The 22,101-nt window shown below is 44.3% G+C and overlaps 1 protein-coding gene across 1 annotated transcript in view; it reads right to left on the bottom strand.

Moving 5' to 3' along the window:
- The window catches only part of JMJD1C (jumonji domain containing 1C), a 111,328-nt gene that overhangs the window by 73,521 nt on the left and 15,706 nt on the right, over positions 1–22,101 (bottom strand). The window contains exon 2 of the mRNA XM_070946033.1: positions 14,436–14,600. The gene's annotated coding sequence lies outside the window, so the exon portion shown is untranslated. The remainder of the gene's footprint in view (positions 1–14,435; positions 14,601–22,101) is intronic.

The raw sequence follows: 22,101 nt of genomic DNA, 5'->3' as shown, positions 1-22,101 counted from the left end.
ATACTTCATCTGGATATGAACAATTGGACATCACTGTGGTAATGCACTTCACAAAGAAATGTATGTTTTGGGCCAATCATTCTCTTTTACCCCAACTCACCTCACTGGGTTCTTGTGGAGAAAAAAGTAGGAGGAAGGAGTATCAAGTATGTTTGCTACCTTATTTATAAAAAAATACAAATGGAATAAAAAATAAAAATCTAGATTCTAAATGGGCCAACTACCTCACTAATATTTTATAATCTTAACAGCAAAGCAGCAACGATCATAAAGTTCATAGTTTGAAAAAGCAGTGTTAACATTAGAAACATATACAGTAATTGGATCATTGATTAAATTAAGACAACACATATTTATGGACACAATGAATGTGTACCATTAAGAATCATAAGTTGATCAACTTAACATTTTAAAATGTAATTCATAGTATATGATTTCCTTCAAAAAGAAATAGTACTTTTTCATAAAAGAATCCCACTTTATCTATCAGGATTAGCTATCATGATGGCACTCTTTCCTGTAGTTTAAATGAAGAAAATATCTCTCTTGATTATTTCCAGAGAGATTTTAAATGTGCAACTATGTGCATTACATACTTTTACAAAGCATACAGACTGAGAGGTCCTTGGTGCTCTCTGATTTTGAGTGTTTTGTTGCAGACATTTCATTCCCCAAACTAGGTAACATCATCAGTGCATCATGTCCAAGTTCAGAGAGCACCAAGGACCCCTCATTTCAACCCCGAGCTACAAATATTCTCCTTTATTGGCATACAGAATGATTTTCACTTGTTTTGCATTTAGGCTAAGTTTTACTTTCCTTCCACCATTTTTCCACTAAATAATTCAGTTACATAAAAAGATCCAATCCAGAACTACAACACCGGGAAGGCAGAGATTCTTTTTAAACTGAATTCTTTTTAAATTAACTTTGAAATACTGTCTATTCTTATACCATTTGCTCTGAGAGCAGAAAGAACATTTTCTTGCATATTCAGAGAAATTAATATTAAAAACTAATATTCTTTATTTTAAAAATATACACAACATAGATTCAGGAGAGGAAATTGATATTTTAATTAATTAATTTTTAAAATTAACTTTTTAACAAATGTCCAGATCAACAGTCTTTATGTATATACAAGTTTCAAACTGCTTATAGGCAATGACCTGCTTAAAACTAAAATAGAATACAGTACAGATAAAATACAAAACATAGTAATGAAATTTCACAAGCCAGGGAGTGGCCAATGGTGTCACATACAGACATGAACATTTAGCAACTCTTAAGATAATATTGTGATAAAGATCAGCCAACTGGTAAGAAAGGTAGTAGTCAAACACTCTGCCTTAAATCTTCTGAAGGATAGGATAAAGCAGGAGAGGCTGCTGATCCTTGTAAAATGAACAATGGAACATTATATGACTCAAAGTTTCTATAGAGCCTATCCCAGAAAGACACAGGAACTGTGAAATAGGGATGTTATGACATACTGCAAATAACACTGAAGAGCACAAAACATCAAGCCTTGTGAAAAAAGAAGGCTCAAGGATTAAAAAAAGACAGAAGGCTGGCCTTGTTCTGTTTTTTTGCGATCCAGTAGGCTGGAAATTAAACTGCAATCAGCTTGGCAATTAAGTCCTGAATGAATGTCTTACTATATCAAAGCCTAGCAGGAAAATACTGCTCAACAGAAGCCTGAAAAGCAGAGTTTTTTCCATTATGCTTCTTAACCATCTGGATTTAAAATATTCTAAAAAGAACGAGTGAGCCAAGATCTACTGGGGAAAAAGTTAAATTTCTGCCAGAAACTAGAACATGCTTGCAGAAACATTAGCCCCACCTCACTGAAGGGCCAAGGCAGGTCTGAGAAACATTTACAGGCTCTCCAACTTATAAACAACTCTGAGTAGCATATGTATTTAAAAACAATATTGAATACAAATTTTAAAACACCTATCATGATGATTAAATTCCCACATAGTTAACTAACATGGTGCTTCCTAAAGAAGCTCCTATGGAAAGAGTCAGGTCTTCAAGGTACACTTAAAGGACAGCAGGTTGCAACCAACTGGGGGGAGGGGGAAGAGGGAGGACACTGTTTCAGAGGATGAGCATTACGAATGAGAAGGCCTGGTACCTAAATGCCTTAGGGCCGTGATGGTGAACCTATGGCACGCGTGCCAGAGGTGGCACACTGAGCCCTCTCTGTGGGCATGTGTGCTGTTGCCAGCTGCTCTTCTGGATTCCATTGCGCACTGTCAGAAGAGACCAGCTGTCCGGCGTGCATGCGTGCAACGGAACCCAGAAGAGTAGCTGGCAATGGTACACGTGCCCACAGAGAGGGCTCGGCATGCCACCTCTGGCACACGTGCTATAGGTTCGCCATCACGGCCATAAACCAATTCACAATAGGGGCCATAGCTATTAAGAATGCATTGCTGAATTCTTGCATGTGCACCAGCCAGCTGCTTTCTTCTGGGTTCCAGCGCACATGCTTTTCGGTGCTGAAAAGGTTAACCATCACTGCCTTAGGGCTGCACTGTTTTAGATACGGGAGCATGCTCATTCTATGAATACTGGCTAGGTAGAAACAGTGGCAGAAAGGTGGTCCCTCAGACAGCCGAGCCTTAGGACTTTTAACAGAATAGAATATGTAGCTCAGGGTTGAACCGTGGAGTCCTTGGAATATCACTGCACGGATCCTGTTACCTAGTTGGGTAATGAAACATCTGCATATTGTGAAATGAAATGTCTGCAAGCAAACAACCAAAGCTCAGAGAGCGCCAAGGACTTCACACCTATGACTTTTGATTGTAACTTCCAGCACAACCAGTTTTCTGAATATGCAGATCTAATCACAACAGAGAATGTGCATGGAAAATTTTAAGGACTGCAGTTATTTCCTTTTGAATACCATCAAAATATTTGAGGGGATCACTCTCTGACAGTGAAACCTGGTAAAGCAGAGAGAAATGCTTGTCCCATTTCTTGTGGCAAAAGAGAGAAATGCTTGTCCCCTTTCACTGTGATATTGTTTTTTGCAAAGCCTTATCCCACAGCATTGTTGCTGTGCGTAAAAATTGGACTAATTACCCTACCTTAACAGGACAAACCAAACATTGATCAATATTTGTCATAAATCCTGCCTTTTCCTTAAGAGTTCTCTCATTAATTAAGGAGCTTAAAATAGAGAAATGCTTATCAAGCCAATATGTCTGTAATTACTGAAATGGAATGACTACTGTGTGTGCCCTGCATTCAGCCAGAGTATGAAACACCTTATTAACATCCATGAAAAGGATTGACTATCTTGACTCCACTAGTTAACATTTTCTTTTAAAAACACAGGGGAGGAATTTTATATTAATCTGCCTTAGATAAAAACACTAATGTTATTAAATTTTTTGGGAATAGAATAGAATTCTTTATTGGCCAAGTGTGATTGGACACACAAGGAATTTGTCTTAGGTGTATATGCTCTCAGTGTACATAAGGAGAATAAAATACATTCATAAAGAATAAAAAGATACCACACTAAATAAGCTATCAAATTGTACTAGGAAACAAATAAAAACAATATAAATTGAAAGATACAGGCAACATGGTTATAGTAATAAGTGGGAAGAGATAGATACAAGTAAGGAAGAGAAGAATAACAGTAATACAGTCTTAGTAAATTATTTGATAGTGTTGTGGGAATTAGTTGTTAAGCAGAGTAATGGCATTCAGGAAAAAACTGTCCTTGTGTCTAGTGGTTTTGGTGTGCAGAGCCCTATAGCATCTTTTTGAGGTAGAAGTTGAAACAATTTATGTCCAGGATCTTCCACCATGAGATGTTCAAGACCCTGCTGCATAAGGCGAGGGTCACTGCTAATATGGGACTTGCAGCTGCGCGTCACGAGGGCTCTTCCGACCCTCAAGATTCTACCAATCTTCTTTTCACTGAGGCGGTCCCAGAACATGAGACCATCCCGTCACCCAAGCTCTTCGTCGACATTGTCCAATGGCAATGGGCTTAACCGGGGTCCATCCTGACTCCATGTGGATTAGACAAAAAACTGTACACAGTGGACCAGGTCCTCAATGACATCCTTACACTTCCCGTGGTCGATGTTCCTTTGGTACATCTGACCTCGCCTAGCATCCTTCCTTCCGATGCTGCCGAAGGTCTTAAAAACTGAGGACAGGAGGGCTGAAATTTCAACCCACAAGACACACCCAGCCGCCGCATGGGCCATCAAATCTACCATGGCGGCGTCCTTTTTCACCAGGATGTCCCTCATATGGCTACGTCAGATGCAGTTCAGGATTTCCCCAGACGATTCTCGCCTGCATCAGGACATCAATAAGTTGATTGCCGCCACTGAGTTTTCGGCTAATGCCACACTCAACTCAGCGAAATTTGCATCATGGGCACTGGAATCCAATATTACTTCCAGACACCTCCTCTGGCTGTGCCATTGCCAAGCGGACATGAGGACCAAATGGCGGTTGGCCTCAGCGGCATTTAAAGCGGGCTCCCTCTTTGGTGATGCCTTAGATCCGGTCCTCGTGGAAGGTAGGGATAAGAAGAAGGTACTTCCCTATGCCTCTAGGCGGTCAGATCGGCGATCCGCCTTTCCCTACCGCAGGCATTCCTTTCACTCTTCGGATCCTGGGTTCCAATCCCTGGCCTACTAGCGGCCTTTCAACCACCCCAATGACAGAGTCCCGGACAGGCAGTCCTTCAGGAAACATTTACGACACCCTCAATGTCCTTTTCGGGGCTCCACTTTCCACCCCTACCGCAGGAATAAGAAACGGCTCAGGCCTCGAGCCCATTGGTGGTCGACACGCCAATTTCACTACCACATGGTGCCATACGACCACCGACGCCTGGGCTCTCCAGACGGTTTCCCTAGAGGTGACCCCTGAATTTATTTCCGACCGTCCACAGAGATTCATTCAATGTTCCAGGTCTCTGGATCCCTCCAAGAGAGCTCTGATGGAAGCTGAGATTCAACACCTTCTGTCCATTTGAGCCATCGAACCAGTGCCCCCAGATCATCATAGTTCTGGCTTCTATTCGATTCTATTCTTGGTTCAAAAGAAATCGGGGGGCAGCAGAGCCATAGTTGATCTGAAGTGCTTGAATTTACATATACGATACAATCTCTGCATTCCATCCTGGCCAGCATCAGAAACAGAGATTTTTTGGCATCCATTGATCTCCGGGAGGCATATCTCCATGTTCCCATCAGACTCGGCTCATCGGAGATTCCTTACATTCTGTTACAATGGGGCCCATTTCCAGTATACGTCTTTGCCATTTGGTCTCTCGTCAGTCCCCCGCACTTTCACCAAGCTCCTGGACACCGTTGCTGCCCATTTACGGGCAAGGCCGATCAGATTGCTCTGTTACCTGGATGATAATTTAATTCTCTCTTCCTCATTCCAACAGGCAGAACTTGACCTCCAGGTAACGATCAGGATGCTCCAGGAGCATGGCTTCACCGTGAACTGGGAGAAAGAACGTTGGCTTACCTGAACGTTCATTTTCTTGGCGATGCGCAGCAATTCATCTATGGGATTCTATCATTCTTCAGATATAGGGACTGAGGGAGTACTGTGCCTTTAAATCTTTCTTGTGGCCACTCCCCTCTGCTCTGTTATCACCTCAGTTATTTCTCGAAGGAATTCCACGTGATACCTAACCTGAAAAGAGAGGAAGACACCAGAGACCACCTCCCCATCCCAGACAGCCTGAGAGGTGGGATGAATTGCTGCGCATCGCCAAGAAAATGAACGTTCAGGTAAGCCAACGTTCTTTTTCCATGGCGATGCTACGCAATTCATCTATGGGATATGCCCAAGCACCCAACTACTGGGTGGGAGGCTGGCTGGGCTCGTGGACCCCAGGGGAGTGGACAGACTGCAGAACCCGTCGGCCAAAGGAAGCTTCAGCTGAAGCCAGAGAGTCGATCCTGTAATGGCGGACGAATGGGGAAAATGACGTCCACGTAGCAGCGCGACAAACGTCCAGAATGGATGCCTGAGTTGACCAGGCGGCCGACGTGGCCGCGCTGCGGGTTGAGTGAGCCAAGATCCTTCCCGGAGAAGATCTGCCTTGTGAGCCATAAGCAGAGGCGATGCAAGCCTTAATCCATCTAGCCACAGTTTGAGAAGAGACCTTCTGTCCCATGGATGCCGGGTGGAATGAAACGAAAAGCGCTTCAGTTTTGCGAAAGCATGAAGTTCTGGCAATGTAGCGACGCAGGGCCCTTCTGACATCCAGTGTGTGCCACTGGGTCTCCAGAGGATGACGAGGTAAGGGGCAAAAATCAGGTAAAATAATCTCTTGTTGTCTATGAAAAACGGAATTGACTTTGGGCACAAAGGAAGGGTCAAGCCTAAGAACAACTACGTTGGGTTTAAATATACAAAGGTCACTGCGGATTGAAAGGGCAGCAAGTTCGGAAACCCTTCGTGCCGATGTAATGGCAAGTAGAAACGCCACTTTCAGGGTCAAAAATCTAAGACTGACAGAGGCCAGAGGCTCAAAGGGTGCAGCCGTGAGGGCTCTCAACACTAGGGGCAAGTCCCACGAGGGATATCTATGAATTGGAGGGGGACGGAGATTAGTAGCCCCCCTTAAAAAACTCCTAATGCGTGGATCGAGGGTCAGGGACCTTGTGTCACCCGATCCCAGGACTGTCGCTAATGCAGCTACCTGACGCCTAAGAGTGGAGGGGGCTAGCCCTTTAGCAAACCCTGCTTGAAGGAAGTCTATAACCTCCGGCACTGTTGCAGAAGTAGGGTCAACGTGACGAGAGACACACCACTGACAGAACGCTCTCCAAGAGGCGTCGTAAATCCTTATGGTTGACGGACGCCTAGCCGCTTGGATAATATGGATGGCTTCCCCTGATATATTGTCCTTCCTCAGGCGGACCCGCTCAAGCGCCACACGGCTAATTGCAGCCACTGGGGATTTGGATGGAGTACAGTCCCTTGGCTGAGCGAAACCTTGTCCTGAGGAATGCGCCATGGGGGTAGAACGGAAAGATTCACGAGGTCCGCGAACCAGGCGCGTCTGGGCCAGTGTGGAGCCACCAGAAGGATCTCTGCGCGTTCCCAAAGCAATTTGTGGATCACCCCCGGTATCAGAGGGATGGGGGGAAAGGCATAAAGGAGCCCCTGGGGCCACGGGCACCGAAGGGCATTGACGCTCTCGGCTCCCGGACAAGGAAAACGAGTCACGAACCTGGGAAGCTGTGCGTTGTCCCGATGAGCGAACAGGTCCACCAGCGGAAGTCCGAACCGTCGAGTCAGCTCCCGAAACAGGTCCGGGTCCAACTTCCACTCCGAAGGATCTAGCTGTTTTCTGCTGAGCCAGTCCGCTGTTACATTTGCGGACCCGGAGATGTGTTCCGCCCTCAGGGACAGTAGGTGGAGTTCCGCCCAGTCCAACAGAGTCTCTGACTCCCGCATGAGAGCCTGAGATTGGGTGCCCCCTTCCCGGTTTATGTGGGCTTTTGCCGACATGTTGTCCGTGAGGACCAAAACATGCCGGTGATGCACCCATTGTAGAAAGTGGGCTAGAGCCAGTCGTACCGCTCTCAGTTCCAGTACATTGATATTGTCCCGAGAGTCCAACTGAGTCCAAAGGCCCTGGATCACTTGAGTCTCTAGGTGACCCCCCCAACCAGAAAGACTCGCGTCTGTGGTGAGGACTACTCTGGATGGCTCGTGAAATTGGCAACCCAGTGCCAGGGTCCCCGACACCCACCACCGGAGGGATACACGTACCTGCAGTGGAAGCGATACTGTGGCTCTGGATGACCCCTGGCCCAGTCTCTGAAACGGCAGGAGAAACCACTGGAGTGGTCTTGAGTGACGCCGTGCCCACGGAACGATTCCTAAACAGGAGATAAATTTGCCAAGCAACCGAGACAAGGTTATGAGAGACACTCGCCTCAAGGCCAGGACATGAAGAACCAGGTCTTTGATGTTCTGTTGACGCTCCTCCGAAAGGAAGACCTGTAGCTTCACTGAGTCGATTCGAGCGCCAAGGTGGATGATGGACGTGGCAGGAAGAAGATGGCTCTTCCGACGGTTGATAGAAAAGCCGTGGAGCTCCATGATCCGACACACTGTTAACATATCCTGCTGTGCTTGGGTGTGGGAACTGGACAAAATCAAAATGTCGTCTAGGTAACACAAAATGCGGATAGGGATTAGACGAATAGAGGCCGCCACGGCCGCCAACAGTTTGGTGAAGACCCTCGGGGCCGACGACAGGCCAAACGGCATCGCCCGGTACTGGTAATGCCGCCCGGCAAAAACAAAGCGAAGAAACTTGCGGTGTTGGGGGTGGATCGGGACATGGAGGTAAGCCTCCTGAAGGTCGATTGATGTCATAACGTCTCCCTTCCGAACACAATTTAGGATAGTTTTCAGAGATTGCATCTTGAATCTCTTGTACCTGATAAATTTGTTGAGGTGCTTGAGATTCAAGATAGCTCTCCAATCCCCCGAGGACTTGGGAACCAGAAACAAAATTGAATATACCCCTTTCCCTTGATGGGAAGGTGGTACTGGTTCTATAGCCCCTATGGTCACAAGATGCTGAATCTCCACCCAAAGGTTGTCCCTCTTGACTTTGTTGGTGGGTACTGGGGATTGAATGAAAAAATTTTTGGGGAGAGTTTGAAATTCCAAGGACAGGCCTAGACCCACCGTGCGATGGACCCAGGGATCGGACGTGGTGACCTCCCACTGGGATAGGAAATGAAGAAGCCGCCCCCCTATGGGAACAGGGGGAAGAGAGTCATTTGCCCCTTCTAGCTGAGCGGGAGGACGAACCCCTGTAGGGACATCTGGAAGATGGCTGGAAACGCCCCCTGTCACTGTTACCCTGTCTGCTAGGGAAACGGTCGTATCCCTGGGAAAAGGGTCTGTTGTAGTAGTAGGGCCCCCTGGGGCCCGGCTCAGTCCGAAAGGGCTGTCGCTGGGCATAAGGGACATATCTACGTTCCTGTCTATTGTATGTGACCGGCAAGACTTTCCGCTTATCTTTCCCCTCTACCAAAATAGGGTCCAGAGCTGCCCCAAAAAGGGAGGAGCCTTGGTAAGGGGCGGAAGCAAGCTTCCACTTTGATTTAGTGTCCGCCTTCCAGGGTTTGAGCCAAAGGAGCCTGCGTGATGAGACAGAAGACGCCATTGCTCTGGCCGCAAATCTAGCTGCATCTAGGGAGGCGTCAGCAGAGTACTCTGTTGCGGCCACTAGTTTACTAAAGTCCTGATTAATCCTGGTGTCCCCTGGGGGTAATCGATCTTGCAACTGGCGAAGCCAAATTAACGTCGCCCTATTAAAGAATGATGCAGATGTCGCGGCCTTCACAGCCCAGGCAGCTGCTTGATGTGTCTTCCTGAAAGAGACCTCTGCCTTACGTTCGTCAGATTTTAAGATTTCCACGGCGTCCGAGGACAACACCGCAGAGGACGAGAGAGAAACCACTGGGGGGTCTACAGAAGGTAAGCCAAGCAAATTTTCCAGGACTGGGTCAGCACAATAAAGTTTTTTGTCATGGCCACTTGGGGCAGATGGAACACCTGGGGTCTCCCATTGTCTCTTAATGACATCCTGGAACAGTTCAGGGCATGGAATGAAATCTTGGTCAGGAGCCGGAACAGCGAACAGATCGCCATGTGGCTGGACGGCCGATGGACCTGGATCATTTGGATTAACTATCCTGCCCATATTTGTTGCCGCCTTTGCCTTCCTAAGTAAGGTCTTGAATACAGCCGGTCTAAACAGGGTGGTAAAGGCTGGCCTATCAGGGATTACCTCATCATCATCCGAAAACTCGGGGTCTGGCTGATCCCCGTCACCTGATTCTGCCTCCTCACTAGGAGAAACCTCCAAGGACGCCGGAGGTAGCGGGGCTGGAATGACAGCAGACGGTGGCAGCTGAGGTGGCAAGGGAGGCTGAACCACCGTCTGGGGCAAAGGCATCTGCCAAGGCGGTATCCCTTGTTGTAAGCCGGAGGAGATAGCTTTGGCTAAGGCGTCTGTAAAGAGAGACTGAAAGTCAAGATGAGGAGGCCAACCCATCCCTTCCTGCGGACGTAAGCCAGCTGCTGTGGGCGTAAAGGTAGCCGAAGGCCCCGGTCTACCAGGAGAAATGGTTTCTCGAGGGTCAGCAGGCCTGTCCTCCCCTTGAACCGGATCTGCAGCAGGAACAACATGAGGAGGAAAATCAGAGTCATGATCGCCCCCAGGTTGCTGAACAGAAGGGATATCCACCATCACTTCACCCCTGGCTTGAGCCTGCTTTTGAGCCTTGGTAAACTGTCTCTCAAGGGCTTTGTGCCTCCTTTGTTCTTCCCTGCCTCTGGTAGATGAGGCAATCGAAGACTGGGCTGAATGAGAAGCATTGCCAGCAGAATGGGCCGTAGACCTCTTCTTGGAGGCTTTCTTGGGCCTTGGAATAATTGGAGCCTGCTCAGGGTCTGAGGAAAACTCCTGGTCAGCCATAGTGTTATTGGAGACCAGGAGGCAGCAGAGTACTAGAGGAAAGAAAAGGGAATCCTTTGTCAGGAAACCAGGCCCACAGTAGAGAAAATTTTTTCTCAAAATGGCTGCCAGTCCCCAATTGCAGTTTTAAGGCCCAAAGTCCCTGAATAAACCAGGCCCACAGTGGAGAAAAAATTGTCTCAAAATGGCTGCCAGTTCCCAATTGCAGTTTTAAGGCCCAAAGTCCTGAATAATGGCAATACTCACAATCCAGAAGACAGCGGTGATCCTTCCTACTCACAAGTAGGCAGCTTCACAGGTGGCCCAGTTGGATAAGCGCTAGGGAGTGACCGTCCCCTGAAAGCGCTGCCTCGCTGAAGGAGCCAGAAAATGGCGGCCGAAAAATGGCGCGAAATTGCAAACGGCTCTCTTCTGATGCAAACGGCCTAAAATGAGGTGGCAGAGAGGGCGCAGGAGAATGGCAGATCCCTAGAGCGCCGCGAGGAAATTATGGAAAGGGCAGAGTTTGAACTCGGGTCCCCGAGCAGGTACTCTGCAACCGCCACTAAACAGGGAGCGAAGAAGGCGGCGAGGGAATAGCCAGCGGACCAGCAACTCCACTCCGCTCGCCGGCGGCCAGGAATTTACGGCTCTAAGGCTGTGCGGCCTCTCCAACGCAAGGAAAGGCCGCCCGCTGTTAAAGGGGACAATGGACAGTCCGGATGGCTTACCCAGCGACGTCCACGCCCGCAGCCGATGGCCAGCCGCCTCCGCGGCAGCCGCACGCCGTTTGGATTTTTTTTTTTTATTTTTATAAAACGCTCCCTTGCCTACTCGAAAAAAACAAATTTTATACTATATACAAACACTATATACACTATCTACAAAACGCTAAGGCACTAGCTAGAAAAAAGGAAAAGAAATCACCTCAGAATGAGGAGAAAACTAAACTCATGTCCCTACACGAAGACTGAGAGAAATAACTGAGGTGATAACAGAGCAGAGGGGAGTGGCCACAAGAAAGATTTAAAGGCACAGTACTCCCTCAGTCCCTATATCTGAAGAATGATAGAATCCCATAGATGAATTGCGTAGCATCGCCATGGAAAAGAGTCATCTCACTCCCTCTACCGATCTTGTCCACCTCGGTGCACGCATCAACACCTTATCCGGCCTAGTCTTCCTTTCTCAAGAGTGCCTGGTCAACATCCGGAATGCCGCGAAGCATATGCAGTCTCTCAGGACAGTTCCTCTGCTGTTGCTTTCCCAATTATTGGGTCAGATGATCTCCTGTTTGGCAATCGTTCCGTGGGCAAGGTTACACTCACGTCCACTTCAGTGGTTCCTCTTGCCCAGCCAGAAATCTGGCACCAGCACCTCCAACGCCCGGGTCAGGGTTCCTTGCAGGGTACTCGCATCCCTGCGCTGGTGGACGTCCCCTGCCCTGGAGAACGGCTGCTCCTTCCAAGAACTGCAGTGTCTGGTTCTTACCATGGATGCAAGTCTCTTCAGATGGGGAGCCCACCTCCAATCCCACGTGACTCAGGGTGGATGGTCCCACAAGGACTTGCGGAACGACATCAATTGGTTGGAGTTGCGCGCCGCCCATCTGGCGCGCTGTCACTTCCAAAGCCAACTGTCGGGCCATCACGTACTTCTGCAGACGGACAACATGATGGCAAAGGCCCATGTGAACAGGCAAGGGGGCACTTGCTCTAGGGTCCTGATGCGCGAAGCTGCGGCACGGGTCTCTGGGCAGATAGCCATCTGCTTTCTCTTCGAGCAGAACACATCTCCGGCGTCTCCAACATCCGAGTGGACTGGCTGAGCAGGACCTCTATCGATCAAGCGGAGTGGCAGCTGCACCCCAATATCTTTCTACAAATCACAACCATCTTCAGCCGCCCTCAAGTAGATCTCTTTGCCAGCCCGAGAAATGTGCAGGTTCCGCGCTTCTTCACCAGGTTTTGGACACCAGGAGCCGAGGGGACCGACGCCCTCCATTGTCACTGGCCTCCGGCCCTACTCTACGCCTTCCTGCTGTTCCCTCTGATACTCAGGGTTCTCAGGAAGAAGCGGATGTCATCCTCATCACCCCGTACTGGCCTCCGCCTTTTATCCGCAACTACAAGTTGGACAAGTTTGCATCAGCCCAGGCGGCTTTTGGTCACAGGGTGCTCCAGCAGGTTCTTCCCGCTGACACGGCGCATGACTCTCCTTACTCCCACCCCAGGGATATTTAGCTTGGGTATATCCCATTCAATGGAGTCTCTAAGCAGCGCAAGGGAGAAGGAATATTGGACTTACCCTGAAGGTTCTTTCTCCTTGTGCTGTGTGAGAGTCCATACCCTCCCTTTCTTTCTGCGGGGGTTCCAGATTCGGTTACTTGTTTTTTTTTTTCTATTTGAGTTTCAGCATTCTTCAGATCCGGACCTTCGTTAACAAACTGGAGCCAAGTCGGAAGGGGAGGTGTGTTTAAACAAATCTTAACTCAGTCTCTGGCCAATGACATGAGGACAACCCATTCAATGGACTCTCATGGAGCGCAAGGAGAAAGAACCTTCAGTATAAGTCCAATGTTCTTTCTCAATAAATTTGAAGTTTATTTGTTTATTTATTTCAAGTGTTCGGTAAATAATATAAACACACTAAAATCTTTAAATCATTCCTCCTTCCCAAACCACATTAGTAAACTTAATATTAAATCAAAACTGGACTGTAGTGGAACAATTCCTTACCCTAGATGCAAGTATATCCATCATTTTACACCTTGCATTTTAGATTTTCAGCATGATGTACAGGTAGTCCTCACTTACAATCATAACTGAAACCCACGTTTGTGTTGCTAAGTGGAACATTTGTTAAGTGAGCCTAGTTTATGACTTTTCGTGTCACAGTTATTACGTTAACATGGTTGTTAAGTGAATCTGGCTTCCCGATTGACTTTGCTTGTCAGAAGGTCGCAAAAGCTGATCATGACTCCAGGACACTGCAATCATCATAAATATAAACCAGTTGCCAAACATCTGAATTATCATGTGACCATAACGATGCTGCAATGGCTGTAAGTGTGAAAAACGGCCATAAGTCACTTTTTTTCAGTGCCATTGTAACTTTGAATTAAATGAACTGTTGTAAGTTGAGGACTAGATGTAATTAGCACCAACTTTTTCTAAACATTCTGAGAAATGAGAACAATGTTTAATTGGAAGCCAGTAACTTTGCACAGTGACCCCAAGATGAACAACAGAAGATCAGAGAGCATCACAAATCTCTGCAGGAAATAAAAAACATGGCTAGCAGACACTTATAAGGTAAAGGTAAAGGTTCGCTGCATATGCGTGCTAGTTGTTTCCAGCTCTAGGGGCGGTGCTCATCTCCATTTCTAAGCCGAAGAGCCAGCGCTGTCCAAAGATTTCTCCGTGGTCATGTGGCCGGCATGACTAAACACCAAAGGTGCACGGAATGCTGTTACCTTACCACCAAAGGTGGTCCCTATTTTTCTACTTGCATTTTTTACCTGCTTTAGAACTGCTAGGCTGGCAGAAACTGGGACAAGTAATGGAAGCTCACCAGAGACTTATTCCTGACCCTTATTTAGGACAGAAACAAGAACAGCTGAGCTAAGTGGCAGGAATAATACAATAGCAAAAAGCTGTAGAATACTTTCAACATGAAATTTATGAAGGGTCAAAATAGAGGCAAGCCACAGTACATCCCAAATAGAGCAGTATCAATATCTAACCTGATTTTAGAATTGAAAGAAAGGAAAACAGGCTGCATAATTTTTCTAATCACTGAAGTAAGAATACTAAGTTATATGCCCTCATAACTGGGAGGTTTTTACAAACAGATTTATTAATTGCAAACTGCAAAATAACACTACTATATTTTCTAACGTTTCTCAAGTTAAAACATAAAAGAGGCATCTTACCAGTGCAGGCCACTGAATATGCTTGATTTTTGATCCCTGAGACTGGCTAGGATCCTTCCTCTTTGCCCAGATCAATTGGTATTCCACAAGGAATGCTGCAAAATCTTCATAAACTTTAACCCATTCTCGTTTTTCCCATTCAAGATCATCAAATTCCACATATACCTAGGAACACAAATTAAACAATTATTTGTTTACTTATTTATTAAACAATTATTATTGCATAGCTATGCTACAAAAAGGCTAGCAGAATGCGTTGCTATTTAGAACTTAATATTTAGAATTACTTCATTCTTGGTTTTTATTAAGCTCTGATTTTTTTTTTTTAAAAAAAACACCCTATAAAGTCTAATGCAACATTTGAGAACAAAGAATGCAAATAATACATATCAAAGAGCTGACAAATGTATTCCCTCTTTTTCATAGATGGAGGTTAGAAGCACGAAAGAGGCAGGCAGTCCAGCGCCCCCACCTTCGCGCAGGGCAAAGCAAGCCCCCCCCAAGGGGTATTAAGCTAAACCGAAGACCCCCAGCTGTCCAATAGAGTAATAAAGTCCAATACTACCATACACGATGTTGTTAAACAGTCTGAGAGTCAGCCAACCGATAAGGGAAAAAACCCATTAATTCTTAGTCGAGAAAGCCGAAGTCAAGAAGCCAGAAAAAACCTAATTATAGCTAAAATAGCCAGAAACACAGGAAGAACTAAGACCCACACACCCGTCCAAACTGAAGGACTGAGTCAAAAGCTGGGCTGCCCGGCAACAGAGGCGGGATTTAATCTTATTGGTAGACTCAGTCCTTCAAGCTGATTGGCCGAGTACTACCCACACTGGCTGCTATCTCCACCAACAATTGAGAAAAGAGGTGGCCTAACAGAAAAAAAGAAACTGCAAGAAAATGAACTTTTAAAACATTCTCCGCTCATAAAGAAATAAGAATACATGTTCAACTATAAATAACCACAACCAAAATTCTGCATCAAACTTTGACAACACATTATGATAACAGTTCACTTTTTAAAGGACTCTTATTCTGAATATATAAAATTCCTCCAGTTACTATTTAATTCCTACAGGGATAAACTAATGACTTACACTATTATATAATAGTGTTACTGCATGTTAGGGGATACCCACAGGAAAAACTCAAAACGCATCGTGCTATTGCACCCAAAATCTTCTCCTTAGAAGTACATTTGGTTTTAATCTTTAATGTTGTCTAAGCAAGGGAGAGAAGCATCATTAAGAATGAGGCTGTCAGGAGAAATAAAAAATAGCATCCCTCAATTTTATTCTCCTTGCTTGGTAAATAAGCATTAAAAAGCGGAGAGCGACGGCTGCACTTACAATATTTAGCTACAACCAAAGTAAGTTTCTTTGCGGTTCATTTGTTAGCCAGCAAGGAAAGCTGTTTATTGATTGCGAGTTAATTAAATTGTGTTTGATTGCCGAATAAATGTGTCCAGAAAAAATAAACTTATTTTAAGACTGAGAAAACATTTGCTCCAAGAGTTGAGGACACTGAGAGCAACTTCAATAATCATTTAAAAAAGCAAATTATTTCTGGTGGTTTTCCTTGGCTCCAGATGAGTCCACAGATGTTACTAATATTGCTCAGTTGTTGTTGTTTATTCAAGGAAATGACTGAAGACTTAGCCTCTATAAATAGTCTGTGTTGAACAACTACAGGCAAGAATAGTTTCAAAGAAGTTGAGAAAACACTAATTCAGTATGAGTCTGTTAAATGTGTTATAACTGACTGTGGTAAACATGTATGAGCAGAACAAAAACGCTTAGTTGCAAAACTTACATTTCTTGTGAAAATGTAATTTTTAAAAAAAGGCTATGATTATTTATTGCAGAGTCATCAGCAGGCACTTTGTGCAAAATATTTTAATAATGTGTTATTATGGAACCAAGAGTATCAATGGTGAACTTAATTCATTCTTGTGCAGTGTCAATTCCATTTTTTCCCCCTCAGAAACAGAACTTTCTAGACTTGCCCTAATACAAAGCAGTTCAATGGCTTAGCAGTGGAGAAGTTTTATAGGTACTCCTTGAGATACAACTGCAATTTGGACATGAATTGCTGTTAATAAGTGTTGCATCATAAAGCATGACTTCATGTGACCACTGGCAATCCAAGTGTCCTGGGTCACTAAAACAGAAATAGAGTCCCAGGTAAGGAGTAAGGTGTGCTACATGGGGGAGGCCCTGGGAGGCAGGGAACAAGTTGGGGGGAGGTGTGTCACATTCTGGCCGTCAACAAGGAATTCAGACAGAGCTAAAGATGGTTAACTGACAAACTTTATCCAGCAAGCTGTGACAACCGGCACAAAGTGACAAACAGGCAATAGACAAAGTCAATGCTAACGTGGTTAATCCCTCCACCCTTTAAATAGCGTCAACTCCACCCACACCCAGGGCCCGCCGCTATAACCCCCCACCTCTTACGTGGCGTCGTGACGATGCAGCCCAACGTGCAGGCCATGCATGCTGTGGATGCCCCATGCAGGCCTCGCCACCCATCCAGCCCTGGCAGGCTTCGCACGGGCCTGGATACAGCAGTACAACTTGCCATGGTCGCCCTGCCACCGGCAAGTGCTTTTCGAGCCGTGGCGGCCTTGTGCCACTCAGCTGGCGGCTCCTGGTGTGGTGGATGGGCATGGCCATGCCTCCCAGCTGGCAGATCCCAGCGTGGTGCATAGGCGAGGCTGTGCCTCCCAGCTGGTGGCTCCAGGAGCGGCGTGTAATCAAGGTTCCCATGGATGTCCAGCCCTCTCGATATGGCGTACAGCCGAGGTCCCTGTGAGATTGGCAGCCCTGTGGTGCGATGTGAGCTCAAGAAAGCTGAGGAAAGGATACTGGTGGGTATATGCATATGTACAATCATAGGGAGGCTGTGGAAAGAGGCCACACGGTGGGAGGGTGTCCAAGAAAAAAGAGGGCAGAGGGCACGTGTGCAGACAAGAGAAAGAGGATGGTGCATTTGTGAACATGAGAAGGCTGGGGAAAGAGGTCATGGGGTGTGTGGGAGCGCAGAGGAGGCCAGAGTGATGCATATAAGCAAAGAAAACTCAGGGGGAGGGGAGCCTTACTTGAACATCTTGCAACCTTTCCTGCTGCTTTCCCTATTGCTTGTGGGATGCCAGCAGGGATGGTTGCAAATGGCAATCATGTGACTGCAGGATGTGGCAACTGGTCTTAAGTGTGTGCTGGTTGCCAAGGGCGTGAATTGTGTTTGCATGATCGTGCGGGTGCTTCATCAAGTCAGAACTTTTGAGTACTGTTTGTAACTCCCTTCCTCTTTTAGCACCACTGTAAACTTTCAGTTGTTGAATGAATGGTTGTAACTTGAGGACTACATGTATAGAGCCTTGGTGGCGCAGCAGACTAAAGCACTGTTAAGTGCTGTTAAGTAACATCAGCTACCTGCAATTACTGCAAGTTCAAATCTCACCAGGTTCAAGGCTGACTCAGCCTTCCATCCTTTCGAGGTAGGCAAAATGAGGACATTGTGGGGGCAATAGGCTGACTTTGTATAAAAAAGAATACCGCTGGGGGGGTGGGGAGAAAGCCCTACTAAGCAGGTATATACAAAATCAAATCAAATTAACGCACTGTAAGCTGCCCTGAGTCTCCGGAAAAGGGCAGCATATAAATCGAATCAATCAATCAATCAATCAATCAATCAATCAATCATGAATTTTTGAGCTCAGAGCTGGGATGGAAATTTTTCTGAAAAAGAACTGCCTTCAATTCCTTCAACTGAAGAGACATTATCATTTCTACAAGTAGTAGAAGATGAGAGTGTTATGGGCTTGTGATGGAGCTTTGAGTCTCCGTTATTTCTCCATCCGGCTAAAAAGTGTTTGGGTGCCTATGGGGCGCTTGGGAACAGAGCAAATTCTTATTTCATGCACACTGGAGAATAGGAAAATTTCCCTATCTCTCAATAATATTTAGAATTTGATCTAACATCTGTTGCTGGTAACTGCCTAATTCACAGTGGAAGACATCTAGCTATACTCTTTCTACCAAAAAATAGAAATGTTTATTTACAAAGCATGAAAATATCAGGAAATAGGACCTAAAGTTTATACTGCCCAAATAAACTCTGGTTTATACTATTAGGGTTCATTAAGTTAGCAGCGGAGCATTCAAGTTTTGTCATCAGAAGTTTCTCAATGAAATATCAGAAGAAAAAGACAATGCTTTATACAAGTTCGTTAGAGACTGAAATGTAGTATTTTACAATTCCATTGAATGTTAATTTTCTAAAGTATTCTAAATTCTATACCATCAAAATGATTTCTAAAACTCTTACGAATTTTAACATCTGTAAGAAAAGAACATCTGTAAGAAAAGAAAACTTAATATTTTCAAAGTATTCATCACAAACATCAGATTTACCTGAAACATCAGAAATCTAACTGGCAGAGATAAAAATGAACAGAAGCTTTGCTTCTTTACAAATGTTCAAGAAAGTAGTTGCAATTCCTTTTAAAATACAGCTTAAAAAGTTGCCGTCATAAAGAGCTACTATATGTTATTCAACTTTTCTAAATGAGGTATATTTTACTTTGTTTTGATTTGGCCAGAAAGCATTTCAGCTCACATGAAAACTCAGAAAACCAAAATACCAAAAATTTCAGAATCCAAATTTAGAAGTACATTTTAGCTTGTTTCTGCAAAAGATATATAATACTTAGAAAAAAAATAGCTAAAATATGTTAAGAAATCATATTTGCTTGTGTGTCTGTTTATAACACTTTCTCCTTTTAAGTAGCATTTTTAAATGCATTAACATTACTATTATTAATTAATTAATTAATTATTATTTGGACTTATATGCCGCCCTATCTCCGAATGGACTCAGGGCGGTTCACAACAATAAAACACACAAAGTTCAATTTTTTTAAAAAATACCCAATAAAACTATAAAAATGATTAAAATCCCCTCTAAAACCCTTTCAGTCCAAGCCAGCCAGGCAAAATAGCCATGTTTTAAGGCCACGGCAGAAAGAGCGAAGGTCAGGGGCCACCCGGAGCCCCAGGAGGAGCTGATTCCACAGGATAGATGCGACCACAGAGAAGGCCCGCTCCCTAGGGGTCGCCAGCCGACATTGTCTGGCCGACGGCACCTCAAGGAGGGTGCCGTCGGCACTTATCTATACTAAGATATTAACGCAGTTTAAAAAATTTGGGGGGGGGGATGTCTACCGTACTGATCATAGAGAACACTGGCAGCTTCTCAAACATCTGTTAAAGATCAGGTTTCACTAGCATGGAAGCAATCAATGGAGCTATGTAACTCTTAGCACTAAGCAGGTCCAAAGAAATACTCAGTTCTAATAAGTGAACTGAAAACAGTTGATGAACTCTTTAAAATACTTCTGAATATTATTTTTCCTTAAATACATTTAGATTGTTAAAGTAATGTTTATATATACACACGCACACACCTATACACAATTCTGCAAGTTGGTATGGCAGTAATTTTAGTTTGGATTTTAGTTCAAAGATTTGTCTGTATTTATAGATAAAAATGGAACCAATATTATCAGTGAAAAACGATAGGCTAACATACGAAAATATTTTTGATCCCTTGTTTGATTTCATAGAAATGAAAATTTCTACGAAACTCTATGCCATGTTATTAAAATTACTTCTGTTTCTGCTGTAACTTTATGATGTAACATCATGCAGTACTGTTATTAATACTTAAGCCTTGATTTTGAGGATACTGTTTTAAAAATGTTAAACCAATACAAGTAGTCCTCGACTTATGACCACAATTGAACCCAAAATTTCTGTTGCTAAGTGTGACATTTGTTAAGTGAATTTCGCTCCATTTTACGACCATTCTTGCCACAGTTGTTAATCACTGCAGTTGTTTAGTTAATAACATGATTGTTAAGTGAATCTGGTTTTCCCATTGGCTTTGCTTGTCAGAAGATTGCAAAAGATGATCACGGGACATCGGGACATGGCAATCATAAAAAAACATGAGTCAATTGTCAAGTGTTTGAATTTTGATCATGTCATCATAGGGATGCTGCCATGGTCCTAAGTGTGAAAAATGGTCATAAGTTAACTTTTTTCAATGCCATTGTAAATTTGAATGGTCAAGAAATGAACTGTTATAAGTGGAGGAGTATCTGTGTATAATTTCTCATAAAGTAGGAAAGAGAAAGAGACAGGTTCTGATCATTACTTCCTGTGATCTCTTCTTTGGGTTGACTGCAGGAAAAATAAAGACCAACTGGAGAAGGCTTTTTATCTGCTTTTCCTATATTTGTAACTACAATCTGTTAGTTTGTGCAAACTGCCATTCTGTAGACATAGGATAGAGTGATTAGCTGCACTGAGTCAGCAAAAAAAGAGAGCAAACAGGAGTTCAGGAGGGGGGGGTTGCACTTTGATCATCAGAGAAACGTGGAGAGGGAAGGGATTACTAGAACTGCAGAAAGATGACACACTTGTCCTCAAGGATTTTAAAGGATTTCATGGAGAAGACAGGGCAGAAATGCACAGAGGTGTTCCGGAAGACAGGCAAGGCGGTAGGTTTCACGAAATCCAGCAGCATCATGAAAAATCTCCTAATGTAAAGAGCCTTTCATAGGATCACATTGTCTGAGGAAGTGCTAGATTTGCCTTTGCCAGAAATGTTTTAATAGACACCATACAGTAGTGCCCAAATATTGTGGAAACCTTTTGGGAAAAGTGTCTTTTTGATGTTTGATGGCTAATAACACCATTTTTTTGTGAGTTTCAAGATAATCATATTCCACTGCTGGAATGGCCTGGGAATACCCCAAACCTTAACCCAATTGAAAATCTATGGAGCCGACTAAAGAAACTTGTTTGTCAGAAGCGACCCAACAATAAAACTCAGTTAATAGAAGCAATCATTCAATCACATTATAACACTGCAGAACTAAAAGACTTGGTTCACTCCATGGGAAGATGTTGTAAAGCCGTAATTCATGCTAAAGGTTACCCAACTAAGTATTAACTGACACGGTGATAATTTTTTTATATCTCGTTTTTTCTAAGTGTTTCACTTTTATTTTTTATACTGTAACTGCTATTCTAATAGCAAATACTTCATAAAAGTTATTGCATTACATTCTTGATTAAATTATCTTTCCATTGATATATAATTTTATGGTTCTACTCCAAAAAAAGTGGTGTTATTAGCTAGTTTTAGAAAATACACTTTTCCCAAAAGGTTTCCACAATTTTGGCCACTACTGTAGTGGTGGATTCCTGCATTGGACTTGGAATGGACTATGCTAGATGATTCCTCAAATCTGTTCTGTCCTTTATAGTTTATGATTTTGTGTCCATTCTGTGCACACATCCTGCAGCGACCTTTTTACATTTTCACCAGTACAGTATCACGATTATCAAATTTATATGGTTGTTAAAGTAAATCACAGTGGCTTGCAATAAAATAGAACAAGTAATGCTTACAATATCAGATTGTTATCTGAACAATAAAAAGGCAACACCAATAAATTGCTAAGTACTTTTAACAAAATCTGATTTCATATGTCACTTAGTCACCAAATGTGCTCCAGAATATAGTCTTTACTATATTCCAAAAGGCAATAAATAAGGGGGGGCAGGGTAGTCTATCTTCCAGAGGGAGGCTGTTT

The sequence above is a fragment of the Pituophis catenifer genome, unplaced genomic scaffold (assembly GCF_029215685.1).
Source record: "Pituophis catenifer annectens isolate HBS135680 unplaced genomic scaffold, rPitCat1.0.hap2 SCAF_6, whole genome shotgun sequence".
NCBI lineage: Eukaryota > Metazoa > Chordata > Lepidosauria > Squamata > Colubridae > Pituophis > Pituophis catenifer.
Note: the sequence above shows the minus strand (reverse complement) of the source record. Positions and strands in the feature narration are given on the sequence as shown.